The sequence below is a fragment of the Callorhinus ursinus genome, unplaced genomic scaffold (genome assembly GCF_003265705.2).
Source record: "Callorhinus ursinus isolate GAN/ISIS: 27379988/994484 unplaced genomic scaffold, GSC_fseal_2.0 scaffold10, whole genome shotgun sequence".
In the NCBI taxonomy this organism is placed as follows: Eukaryota; Metazoa; Chordata; class Mammalia; order Carnivora; family Otariidae; genus Callorhinus; species Callorhinus ursinus.
This window is the reverse complement of record NW_027397072.1, coordinates 40722373-40734998: the sequence shown is the minus strand read 5'-3', so window position 1 is coordinate 40734998 and position 12626 is coordinate 40722373. Positions and strand designations below refer to the sequence as shown.

Sequence of the window (12626 nt, the reverse complement as noted above, 5' to 3'; positions counted from 1 at the left end):
AAAATACGTGTGTGCTGTTGGGGTGCCTGGGTGGCTCAGTGGGTTAAGCATCCGACCCTTGATTTTGGCTCAGGTCATGATCTCAGGGGATCTCAGGGGAGTGGGATCAAGCCCCACATCCAGCTCCACACACTCAGCAGGGAGTCTGTTTCTCTCCCTCTCCCTCAGCATATGCAGGAGCTCTCTCTTTCTCTCTCAAATAAATAAATAAATCTATTTTTTTAAAAACCCAAATTATGTAAAAATAAATCTTTTAAAACGTAAATAAAAGTAAACATTTTGTTTAAAGAAATCAATTAAATCTTAAGCTAAGTTATCTACTTTTTTAAAAACTTTTTTCAAGGAAGTTTGGCAAAAAAGTTTTAAAGTTTTAAAGGGAAAAGACACACATACCACATATCACACCTCACTAACATCTTCTATAGTAGAAATTTGTATTAAGACTTTAGATCCTCTTGGATAATGTATTCAAGTAAGAATCTCTTTTAAGGGAAAGACTAAAGTTCTCTTTACTTACATTAGTGACTTGCATTAGAGTTGACATCCTTTGTGGATTGGAGGAACCACACACAAAAAAGGGTGTTAATTAGTTAAGCAGAATGCACACTTCACAGGAAAAAATATTCTTTACTCAAAAGAACATCGTTGATTATTATTGGATGATTATATCTACATTTTATCAATCATGCTAATGTATAATGAGTTGTATGTACAATTTTTTTTTTTTTTTTCCGGGGAGAGGACGCATTTTATTGACCTGATAGAGCGGAGATACTCCCCCGACCCTGCCACGTCTTCACACAGGTGTGCGAAGGGGACCCTCTCATGGCAAAGAGATCTTTCAGAGTCCCGTCAGGGACAGAACCAGAGGCCTCCCTGGGTGTGGCCTGGGGCCTCAGTCCTGGGTGCTGGCCTTCAGCATTGCTTTGTACTTCCCCGTCAGCTCCTTGGGTAAGGGCACCAGGCCCGGGCAGGGAACCTGCCCTTCCACCTCGCAGATACACTCCCGCAGGCAGTACTTTCGGGGCCCAAAGTGGGCTGGGTGAGAAAGCTTTTTCTCCTGCTCCGCCTTCTCCAGGGTTTCCTTGTTCTTCCCTAGGATTTTCTTGATGTGCTCCATGATCTCCTTATTGCTCTTGGTCTCCACATCCACGAGGACCTGCTCCCCGGAATCCAAATAGAACCGCAGGAAGGGGGACGGCGTCATGTTCTTAAACATCATAATCTGTACCCAAGGATTTTTGTACTGGATCTGAGGTATGTTGAAAAACACAAACTTCCTGGCGCCCTCGCCCAGCTCCCCGTGCGTGTTGTAGTTCACCGTCATGACCTTCACTGAGTCCTTGAACACTACGTCTCCCTGGCCCAGGTACCGGAGGGTGCGGCGGATCGGGAAGCGGCCCTTCATGGGCATGGCGGCGGAGGGGTCGGGCTGCGGGCTTAGCCGCGAGGACAGACCCAAAGCAGCCGACGCTGCCGGTCCAACAGACCTCACACCGCTTCGCCTCCTCGCTGTATGTACAATTTTTATGCAGGGATTCCCTTAGACTTTAAAATCATTCCAAGGTGCGCCTAGCTGGCTCAGTCAGTAAAGCATGTGACTCTCGATCTCAAGGTTGTGAGTTCAAGCTCCATATTGCGCACAGAGCTTATTTAAAAAAAAAAAATTCCAGGAGTTCCTCTGGAGCAAAAAGACTGGGAAAGACTGCACTGTAGGTGACCATTTATGCTTTCATTTTTTTCTTTATGAAAATATCAGCAAATACATTTGTATATTCATATTTCTACACTTTCATACCCAAAGGATAGCATTTATGCACTATTCTGTATCTTGCTTTTTTCCATTTAGCAGTGTATCTTGGAATCACTCCATAGAGGTAGATAGGCATCTGAGGCATCTTAGGTTGTGATACAAAATACCATAGACTGGATAGCTTATGCAACAAAAATTAATTTTCTTCCAGTTCTGGAGGCTGGAAGTCCAAGATCCAGATGCCAGCATGGTCAGTTTCTGGTGAGAGCTCTCTCCCTAGTGTGTAGATGACCTCCTGCTTGCTGTATCTTCACATGGCAGGGAAAGAGAATAAGCTCTCTGGTGTCTCATCTTATAAGGGCACTAGTGCTGGGGCACCTGGGTGGCTCAGTCAGTTAAGCGTCTGCCTTCAGCTCAGGTCATGATCCCAGGGTCCTGGGATCGAGTCCCGCATCAGGCTCCCTGCTCAGCGAGGAGTCTGCTCTATATCTCAAATAAATAATTAATTTAAAAAAATAAGGGCACTAGTGCTATTATAAGGGCCCTACCCTCGTGACCTCATTTAAACCTACCCCAAAAGCCCCATCTCCAAACATGACCACATTGGGAGTTAAGGCTTCAAGAGGTGAATTTTGAAGAGACACAATTCAGTCCATAGAAATAGAGATTCTCATTGCTTCTTCTTTTTTTTGCATTATTTTTAAAAAATTTTATGTTATGTTAATCACCATACATTACATCATTAGTTTTTGATGTAGTGTTCCATGATTCATTGTTTGTGTATAACACCCAGTGCTCCATGCAGTACGTGCCCTCTTTAATACCCATCACCAGGCTAACCCATCCCCCCACGCCCCTCCCCTCTAGAACCCTCAGTTTGTTTCTCAGAGTCCATCGTCTCTCATGGTTTGTCTCCCCCTCCGATTTCCCCCCCTTCCTTTTTCCCCTTTCTACTATCTTCTCTCTCTCTCTCTCTCTCTTTTTTTTTAAACATATGTTGCATTATTTGTTTCAGAGGTACAGGTCTGTGATTCAACAGTCTTGCACAATTCACAGCGCTCACCATAGCACATACCCTCCCCAATGTCTATCACCCAGCCACCCCATCCCTTCCACCCCCACCACTCCAGCAACCCTCAGTTTGTTTCCTGAGATGAAGAATTCCTCATATCAGTGAGGTCATATGATACATGTCTTTCTCGGATTGACTTATTTCGCTCAGCATAACACCCTCCAGTTCCATCCACGTCGGTGCAAACGGCAAGATCGCATTTTTTTTGGTATCTCATTGCTTCTTACATCTATACAGTACTTGATTGTGTGAATGTAACCTTCAACCAGTTCCTTACTGATAGACTTCTGCATCGTTTGCAGTCTTTTTTATTAAATAGTGTTACAAAATGCTCCTCATCTGTATGTTGGGTCATAGTTTTACCTGAGTCTTTGGGGTAGATTCCTAGAAGTCGGATTGCTAAATTAAAGGGTAAATGCATATTTAATTTTGTTAGATTTTGCCAAATTGCCTTCCATAAAGATTGTATCATTTTGTATTCCATGAGAAACATATAAGAGAGCCCAACTCCTCACATCTCACCATCAGAATATGTTGTCAAACTTTTGGAGTTTTGCCAATCTGATAGGGAAGAAATGTTATCTCAGGGTAATTTTAATATGCACTTCCTTTATTATAAAAAAGATTGAGCATCTTTGCCATTTGCATTTCTTTTTCTATGTTCGTATATTTATCTCATTTTAAAAATCAGGAACACTTCCTATCATATATTAAGAGTATTAGCCCTTTGTGATATAAATTGTAGATACTTTTTCCCAGTTTGTCAATTCATCTTTTGAAAATTTATGTTCTCTCCCTCTCTCTCTTGCAAAAGCATATTTATATCTACGTAGTAAAGTTTACTAATCTTTTTTGTGTTTCTTCTGATTTGTAAAATTATTAATGTTTCCCCACTCCCAAGTTATAAAGGAATGCATTCTGGTTTCTTTCTAGTATTTATACATTTTCGTTTTTCACATTTAGGTCTCCTACTCATATATCGTTTATTCCAGTTACACGAGAAGAATGAATCTCATGTTATCTTTTTCCATATGGGCACACAGTTGTCTCAACACCACTTATTTAAAAGTTTGTCTTTTCCCTCACTGATTTGAGATACATCCTTTCTTGTATGCCAAATTTCCTTTTGCACTTAGGTCTATTTCTGGATTTTCTATTCAATTCCATCGGTCTGTCTGTCTGTTCATGTGTCACTTCTATACTGTTTTAATTATAGAGACTTTAATGTTTTAATGTCTTGGAGGCTAGCCTCTACGTGTTTCTCTTTCTTAAAGAAATGTACTAGCTTTATAATATAAATATATTATATAATAAACTCATTCAGCTCTATAAAACAAGCAAAACCCGATGGTAATTTCCATTGAAATCATGATTAATGTATCACAGAAGTTGGGGAGAACTGACATCTTTATGATAGTAAGTCTTTCTACTCAAGAGGATGGCGCATCTTTCTATTTGCTCAAGCCCACTTTTGTGTCTTTTATGTGTGTTTTGTAGTTAGCTTTCGCACATTTCTTTTAGGTCTACACCAGATATTTTAGTTTCTTTTTGATTTTATTTTTATTTTTTTAAAGATTTTTTATTTATTTATTTGAGAGAGAGAGCAGAGCGTTACAGAACACAAGTTGGAGGGGAGAGGCAGAGAGAGAGGGAGAAGCAGACTCCCTGCTGAGCAGAGACCCCCCCCCCCATGTAGGACTCAATCCCAGGACCCTGACATCATGATCCGAGCCGAAGGCAGACGCTTAACTGACTGAGCCACCCAATCACCCCTTTTTGCTTTTATTTTTAAAGATTTTTTAAAAAGTGGCACCTGGGTGGCTCAGTAGGTTAAGTGTCTGACTTCGTTTGGCTCAGGTCATGATCTCACCGTCCTGGGATCGAGTCCCACACTGGGCTTGGTGCTGGGTAGGGATTCTGTTTGTCCCTTTCTCTCTCCCTCTGCCCCTCCCCTGGCTCATGCTCTCTCTCTTCCTCTCTCAAATAATAAATAAAAATTTAAAAAAATAAAGATTAAAAAAAATTTTAAGTAAACTCTCTGCCCAGTGTGGAGCTCGAACTTACACCCAGAGTCTCATGCTTTACCGACTGAGCCAGCCAGACGCCCCTTTGCTATTTTTAAAAGGATCTTCTCTTTCATTATATTTTCTAATTGCTTACTGTTTGTATATATGAAGGTTATTGATTTCTACATGTTAATTTTATATCATGTTATTTTACTAAATTTTCTTGTCCCTGTGATTGTTTCCCTTTCAACCTTTTTGGATGTTCCAACCGAATAATTATATTATCTGCAAACAGAGACAGGTTTTTGTTTGTTCTTTGTGTGTGTGTGTTGTTGTTTTCTGCAAAAAGCGTTATTGTTTCCATTTGATTCATGGCTTGAGCAGGAGCTTCAGGGGGTTAAAAAGCTGCCTGGTGGCTTCAGGGAGAGGTTCAGGCAGAAGCAGGGACACCAGGGGTGTGCCAAAGGGGCCCCTCAAGGCTGCCAGGCTCTGCAGGCTCTTAGTCTTACTTGAGGGGTGAGCCTTTTGAAGAAAGGTGGCTGGCCAGCCTGCGGAGGTGAGTCAGGTGGTCGCCATCTTCTTGAAGAGTTTCACCTCCTCATCTAGGAAGCGGTTCTCTAAGAACTGGAGGTCTGCGTGGGCAGAAGCTGGGGCTTGCAGAAGCCAAAGGGCCTGCTTTGGGTTTTTCTCCAGGGGCATGGTGTTTTCTGTGTCCAGGGCTTTGCCCCACTCATCTTGGGTCTGGAGGAGGGCCACCCCTCCAGAGAAACATCATGCTCAAAATAGGAGCCCAGGAGAGCTAGGTGGAGGCCAGCTGATGCAGATTAACCAAGGGGTTGACAATGGCCTCCATGTCGGTGGAATAATTCTGAATTATGCAAATTATTATGAGTTACTCAAATTTGGGAGCTCAGGTCCATTGGCAGTTAAGTGTAGCTAAGCACAAAAAAATGGTGTTAGCTGGTCTGGGAGGAAGGTGGTGGATGAGGCGAAGGTCTTGAGGTTGGGAATGGAGAAGATATTGAAGTGTTCCAAGGTAGGAAGAGAGGGGTTCCCGGGGTATGTTCCTCCAAACACTGTTGAGGCAAAAGACCCATATGTCGACTGCCAGGTAAGCTGCTAAACAGAGATCTTTTTCTCTCTTCTTTTCCAATTATTATATTTCTTATCTAAAATGCTTTCTCTTATGTGTGTATTGGCTAATACTTCCAAAATCCTGTTAAATCATAGTGGAGGTAGTAGCACTATTCCTGACCTCAATATTTCTTTTTTTAAATTTCTTTTTTATTTTTTTTTCTGACCTCAATATTTCTATATTAAGTAAGATAAGATGCCAACTGTTGGGTAGCTAAATATATAAAATCAGGTTTGATTTATGCCCAGTGCCTTTCTATATTATCTTGTAGGTCTTCCTGAAAGCAAACAAAAGATTATGTGCAGATAGTTTTTTGGGGAAGGCGATCTCAGGGAACAAGAGTGAGGAATAAGAAAGAGAAACAGGGGGCACCCGGGTGGCTCAGTCAGTTAAGCATCTGCCTTCAGCTCAGGTCATGATCCCGGGGTCCTGGGATCGAGCCCCGCATAGGGCTCCTAACTCAGTAGGGAGCCTGCTTCTCCTTCTCCCTCTGCTGGCTTGTGCCCTCTCTCTCTGTCAAATAAATAAATAAAATCTTTTTAAAAAAAGATTATTATTTTTAAGTAATCTCTATACCCAATGTGGGGCTTGAACTTATAACCCCAAGATCAAGAGTTGTATGCTCTGCTGAATTTGTGGACATATTTTAAATTCAGCACACCATCATAATATAGTCCCAATAGATCTGGACTGTCTGAAGAACATCACTTTGGTCCACTATGACAATGTAACATGTTAATTGGACCGTGTGAGGAAGAAATGGCAAGTCAGTGGACTGCTGATACAGTACTGTCTCGCTCAGGAGTAACCCTGAAAAAATATCTGGGGGAGATCCTTCCAAAGGTGAGAGCTTTGGATGATATATCTAGTCATCTACTCTGTGTAGAAAGAGAAGTGACCAAAGGTAAAAAATATACACAGAGTTGAAGACAGTGTCAAATGGCTTGCTTGATCAGGGACATGAAAAGAAATTGGGGACAAGGTCTTAGAAAGAAGTGAGTAGATCAGTAGTCGGCAAACTTTTATTTATTTATTTATTTATTTATTTATTTATTTATTTATTTATTTGAGAGAGAAACAGCATGAGAGGGGAGAGGGTCAGGGGAGAGGCAGGCTCCCCGCTGAGCCAGGAGCCCAATGCAGGGCTCGATCCCAGGACTCCGGGATCATGACCTGAGCCGAAGGCAGTCACTTAACCCAACTGAGTCACCCAGGCACCCTGCAAACTTTTGATGTCAAGGATCAGAGCAACTGTTTTATTTTATTTATTTATGTTTTTAAAGGTTTTATTTATTCATCTGACAGAGAGATACACAGCGAGAGAGGGAACACAAGCCGGGGGAGTGGGAGAGGGAGAAGCAGGCTTCCTGATGAGCAGGGAGCCCGATGCGGGGCTCCATCCCAGGACCCTGGGGTCATGACCTGAGCTGAAGGCAGATGCCCAACTATCTGAGCCACCCAGGTGCCCCCAGAGCAACTGTTTTAGACTTACAGGCCACATCCTTGCTGCTGCAACTACTCAACTCTGCTGTTAGGTAAAAGGAGCTGTCAACAACAGTATGTAAATAAATGATCATGGCTTTGTTCCCATAAAACTTTATTTACAAACAGGTACTGGGTGGATTTGGTTGGTGGGCTTGAAGTTTGCCAGCACCTCCTATGGATGAACCTAAGGAAGTGGGCAAAAAGTGTGAATATTTTTGTATTGCATTTCAATGACCACAAAAAGCCTCCCCCCACAGAAGAGCCCCCAGACAACCAAACAGACAAATGACTCAGGCAGGTTGATGTCAGCCAATCTCTATTATCACCTACCCCAGGGCTGACACAGTTGGCTCAGGAACGGAATGGTCATCGTGACAGGTTTGGAGACTGGGAATGGGCCCCAAAGCTGGAGCTCCCACCCACCAAGGCTGATCTAGCTAGTAGTGCTATGCAATGCCCCGCCCGCTAGCAACAGAGGCCAATGCTTGGTCCCCGATATAGTGCTGTTGCTCAAGGAAACCAAATAGCCACTTGGTGCCAAGTTGATTATTGGGCCCCTCTGAAAGCTGCTGCTTCCTCTAGACTGGAGGTAATACATGTTGTGGATATAGTCTTGCTTGCTTTTCTGCCTGCAGTGCCTTGGGGAACACCCTATCTGAGGACTTACGGAATGATCTACCAGTAGGGAATTAATTCTGCATCACTTCTGGCCCAAGAAACCCAATTTACAGCAAGGAAGATGTGGCAATGACCACATGATAAGGAGATCTACTGATCTTATCACATACCCCATTCACTCAAAAGCTTCTGGACTAATAAAGTGATGGAATAGCCTTTTGAAAGTGTGGCTGAGGTACTAATTTAGAGATGATACTCAATAAGAATGGGACATCATCCTCCAGGATGCAGTATATACCTTAAGTCAATGACCATTAAATGGTAGAGTGTCCAAACAGACAAACTACACGAGTTAAGAAGCCAAGGAATATAAGTAGGAGGGACTCCACTTCCATCACTTCCCACTGACCCACTTGGGAAATTTGAGCTTCCTATCCTCTCAGTTTTAAGTTCTGGACCTCCTGGTTCCCAGAGGAGAATCCTTCCTCTAGGGGACAGAGTAAAACTTCCCTAAAGCTACTGCCCAGTCACTTTGGGTTTCTTGTGACAAGAGACAAGCAAGAAAGGGAAGAAATAACCATATTGTCGTCGGTAATTAATTGACTGTGATCATCAGGAGATAGGATTGCTCTTACTCAATCCAGGTAGGAAAGAATGCATTTTGCACCCAAGTGATTCACTGAAAAAAATCTCTTGCTACTCCTTGCTCAGTATTTATGGTAAATGGACAAAGGAAGCAGCGGCAGTCTAAGAAAAGTATGGTGACAATGGGCTCAGACCACTCCAGTACTGAGGGTCTAGGCTATCCATCAGATAAGCCATCAAGATTGAAGGAGAGAGAAATATGAAACTCTAGACTGGAATGTGTAAAAGGGAGGGAGATTGTGATGTGAGATGAGCTGAAGCAGTGAGGGCTGTAGTTTATCCTGCTACCCTTTCTCAAAGCTACACTTTCAAAACGTCTATGAGAGTGAACGGGCTATAGAAAGGAAGCAGATCCAAATGGTGCAAGGGATAGTAGTGGACGCTGTGGTGTGCCACATAGAATTCCCCTTTAGGACTGAGATACTCATTTCCTCAGCCACCAGGAGTATTGGCTGCCAATGGCTCACCACTGAATCTTTCCCTAAAAATTGTTCTGGGCAAAGGAGAATTGGCTTGCCCAAGAGTATGGCCCCTTGCCTCCAACTTGGGGCAAATCTAAAAGAATATTCCAGCTCTAGAGCTCTCTGTGGGATTGACTGTGTCCTCTGTTGCAACTGCTTTGCAGTTCAACTTTTCCATCGAACTTAACCCTGCCTTACTCCCTCACTTGCAGATGTTGTTCCTTGAGATCATTCCCCAATAAACCTGCACACAAATCTCCTTATCAGATTGTGTCTGCTTTTCGAGCTCTCATTTTCCCACTCTTACTTATAGCTGCGATACAGGGTATATGACCTAGACTTTGACAAACAGACACATTCACCTTGGACTTTGAATCAGGGGTTATTAGTGCAAAGAAGCGGGCGCCTGGGTGGCTCAGTCATTTAACCGTCTGCCTTCGGCTTCAGTCATGATCCCAGGGTCCTGGGTTGGAGCCCTGCATCAGGCTCCCTGCTCAGTGGAGAACCTGCTTCTCCCTCTCCGTCTGCTGCTCCCCCTGCTTGTGCTCTCTCTCTCTCTGTCAAATAAATAAATAAAATCTTAAAAAAAATACTAATGCAAAGAAGCAGATCATGGCCCATGCTTTTTGGTGCACTGGTGGTTGTAGCCTGGTGGAGCTCCCGTGGGGAACAGGGCAGGAGGGTAGCAGCACCAGCCACTGTATAGAGCCAGCAATGTGTGAGGTGGGAACTGGTGTGTGATGCCAGCAACGGCAAATGGGTCTTGCCCACATCAATTCTGCAACATGCTTTTGCATCCTTTTAGCTTTCACTATGTTTTCAACATTTTGTGAATAGTCCATTTTCTTTTTTCTTTTTTAAATATTTTATTTATTTATTAGGGAGAGAGAAAGAGCGAGAGTGAGCCCAAGCAGGGGGAACGGCAGGTAGAGGGAGAAGCAGGCTCCCCGCTGAGCAGGGAGCCTGATGTGGGACTTGATCCTAGGACCCTGGGATCATGACCTGAGCCAAAGGCAGACACCCAACCAACTGAGCCACACAGGCGTCCCTGAATTGTCCATTTTGTATAATAAAGCACAAATTTTTTCAATGTATACATTTTTATGAACCTAATACATGTATATACACATATGCACACACACACACACACACACACGCAAAATGTAGGAGGTAAAAAGTCCCGTATTAGCTTATCTCCAGAAAATAGCACTGCTTATTGCTTGGTAGGTATTGCTTCAGATTTTTTGTGGGACCAATATTCCTTTCATAATTTGGAAAACTAAAAATAAATACTATTTAAAAACCCAAAAGATGGGGCACCTGGCTGGCTTAGTTGGTAGAGCATGTGACCCTTGATCTCAGGGTCATGAGTTCAAGCCCCATGTTGGGCATGGAGCCTCCTTTAAAAGAATAAATAAAAGAAAACCCAAAAGATGACAAGAATTGGGATTGGAAAGTTTATGCCAGAATTTGGCTAATCATAGGGCTCTGGCAGCAAAAATTAACTCCCTTTATCAAAACCAGATATGCCCCACTTCGAGATACTGGAATACTTTTTTCTTTTTTTTTAAGATTTCATTTTGGGGGTGCCTGGGTGGCACAGTCAGATAACCTTCCGACTCTTGGTTTCAGCTCAGGTCATGAGATCAAGTGCCACATTGGGCTCTGCACTCAGCATGGAGTTTTCTTGAGACACTCTCCCTCTCCCTCTCTCCCTCCCTGCTGCTCTCTCTCTCTCTCTCAAAGATAAATAAATTAAAAAAAAAAAAGATTTTAAGTAATCTCTATACCAATGAGGGACTCAAACTCACAACCCTGAGATCAAGAGTGGCTCGCTTCACCGACTGAGCCAGCCAGGTGCCCCAACTGGAATACTTTTGAAGCTATATTAGAGGAAAGTAGTAGAGTGCTACCTCCTCTTTCAAAAAGAAAATAAAGCATATGTAATTTTGCCGAGAACAGTAACACAAAATGATCAGAAGTTGGAAAGTCCATAGTAAACTGAGAAAGGAAAGTGAACTTGCTAGAGGAAAACACAGAGGCATAAAACTTATGCTGATAAATTGTCATCTCCCCTCTACCTCATCTTTCGTATTTCCCTAACTGGAAATGAGGCCAAAAGTGTCCTTGACAGCTGATTTGGCTGTATAATCAGGAGCAGCTAGAGCAACCCGTGGCTCTGTTTCCCTGTTTCATAGATGAGGAAACCAAGGCTTCAGGATATAAACTTGACCTTTCCAGAGTCACACAGGAATTATTGGAACCCTAATGCAAACCAAAATCCTCACGACTTTGGATTCTGCATGGTTCTTCATCTTAAGAACAGCAGGGAAGATGAGTTTCTTGCACAATTTTATTTTTTTACATCCAAAGAATGCTTAATAATCATTTATTGGGATGATTCAGTGGGATTTTTATACATGGGAAAATTCTTAGAATTCATGGAATGAGTAGGCTGTGTCCTCTTGCTCAAATCTTAACTCATCCATAAAATGATTTAACTCCATATTTACAAAAAGACTGAATGACATGGCTGGGAAAATTCATTATGAACCACAGCAGATACATCATGAACAGACTGTAGCAATGTGAGCAGAGCTCCAAACATATACTTCTATATTAAGCTGGTGTTACATGCCAGGCAACTTTTGGACCACCTGGAAGGAATATTCATTCCTTCAGAAAGAGTAAACCAAAAAATACAATCTGGGAAAAAATTTCTTCAGGTAATGAGTGCTTTGTAAAAGGAATCCAAGAACAGAAGTAAATATTTTCTGCAAAGTACTTGCTGGTGAATATTATAATGAATACTACAGGGTATAAACACCTGGTTCTTTCCACAAGCTTTGTGAATTTGTTTGAGTGATAAACATGGCACTTGAAACACTTCATCTCTACTTTGTAGTGCAGAGGGTAGTGGTCTAGAGCCATGAGAACACCACCTATAATCTTTGCTGCAAGTACTCTGACATTATGGCTTGAAAGCAGAGTCATAGGCAGTGCCTAACTTAGTATGACTATGTTCCATTAAAACTTTATTTATCAACACTGAAATTTGAATTTGATATAATTTTCATGTCACAAACTATTATCCTTCTTTGATTTATTTGGGGGACCATTAAAAAAATGTAAAAAACATTCTTAGCTTACAGGCCCTATGGAAACAGATAGGAGGCTAGTTTGCCTGCTCTAGACAGTTGCTTTTTGTTTGGCCTCTAAGCCTGATGTTGCAAATCACCAAATGCTCTGAGGGGATACAATAGTGGTAAATATAAACTTCAGTGAACTTCCCTTCTCTTTGATATCTTGACTCCTTAAGTCCTGGCTGATTTCACTGACTCTGATGTCTTCCCATCAACTGGGTTTTATTGTTGTTGTTTTATTTTAGTATTTCACCCAGCATTTATAGTGGTTCTTGATGGAAAAGTCAGTCTGACATTAATATTCCATT

The 12626-nt window shown here is 42.3% G+C and overlaps 1 pseudogene; it reads right to left on the bottom strand.

Moving 5' to 3' along the window:
* Nucleotides 1-782: 782 nt before the first annotated feature.
* LOC112820652 (small ribosomal subunit protein mS25 pseudogene) lies at nucleotides 783-1509 on the bottom strand (annotated as a pseudogene).
* Nucleotides 1510-12626: the final 11117 nt, after the last annotated feature.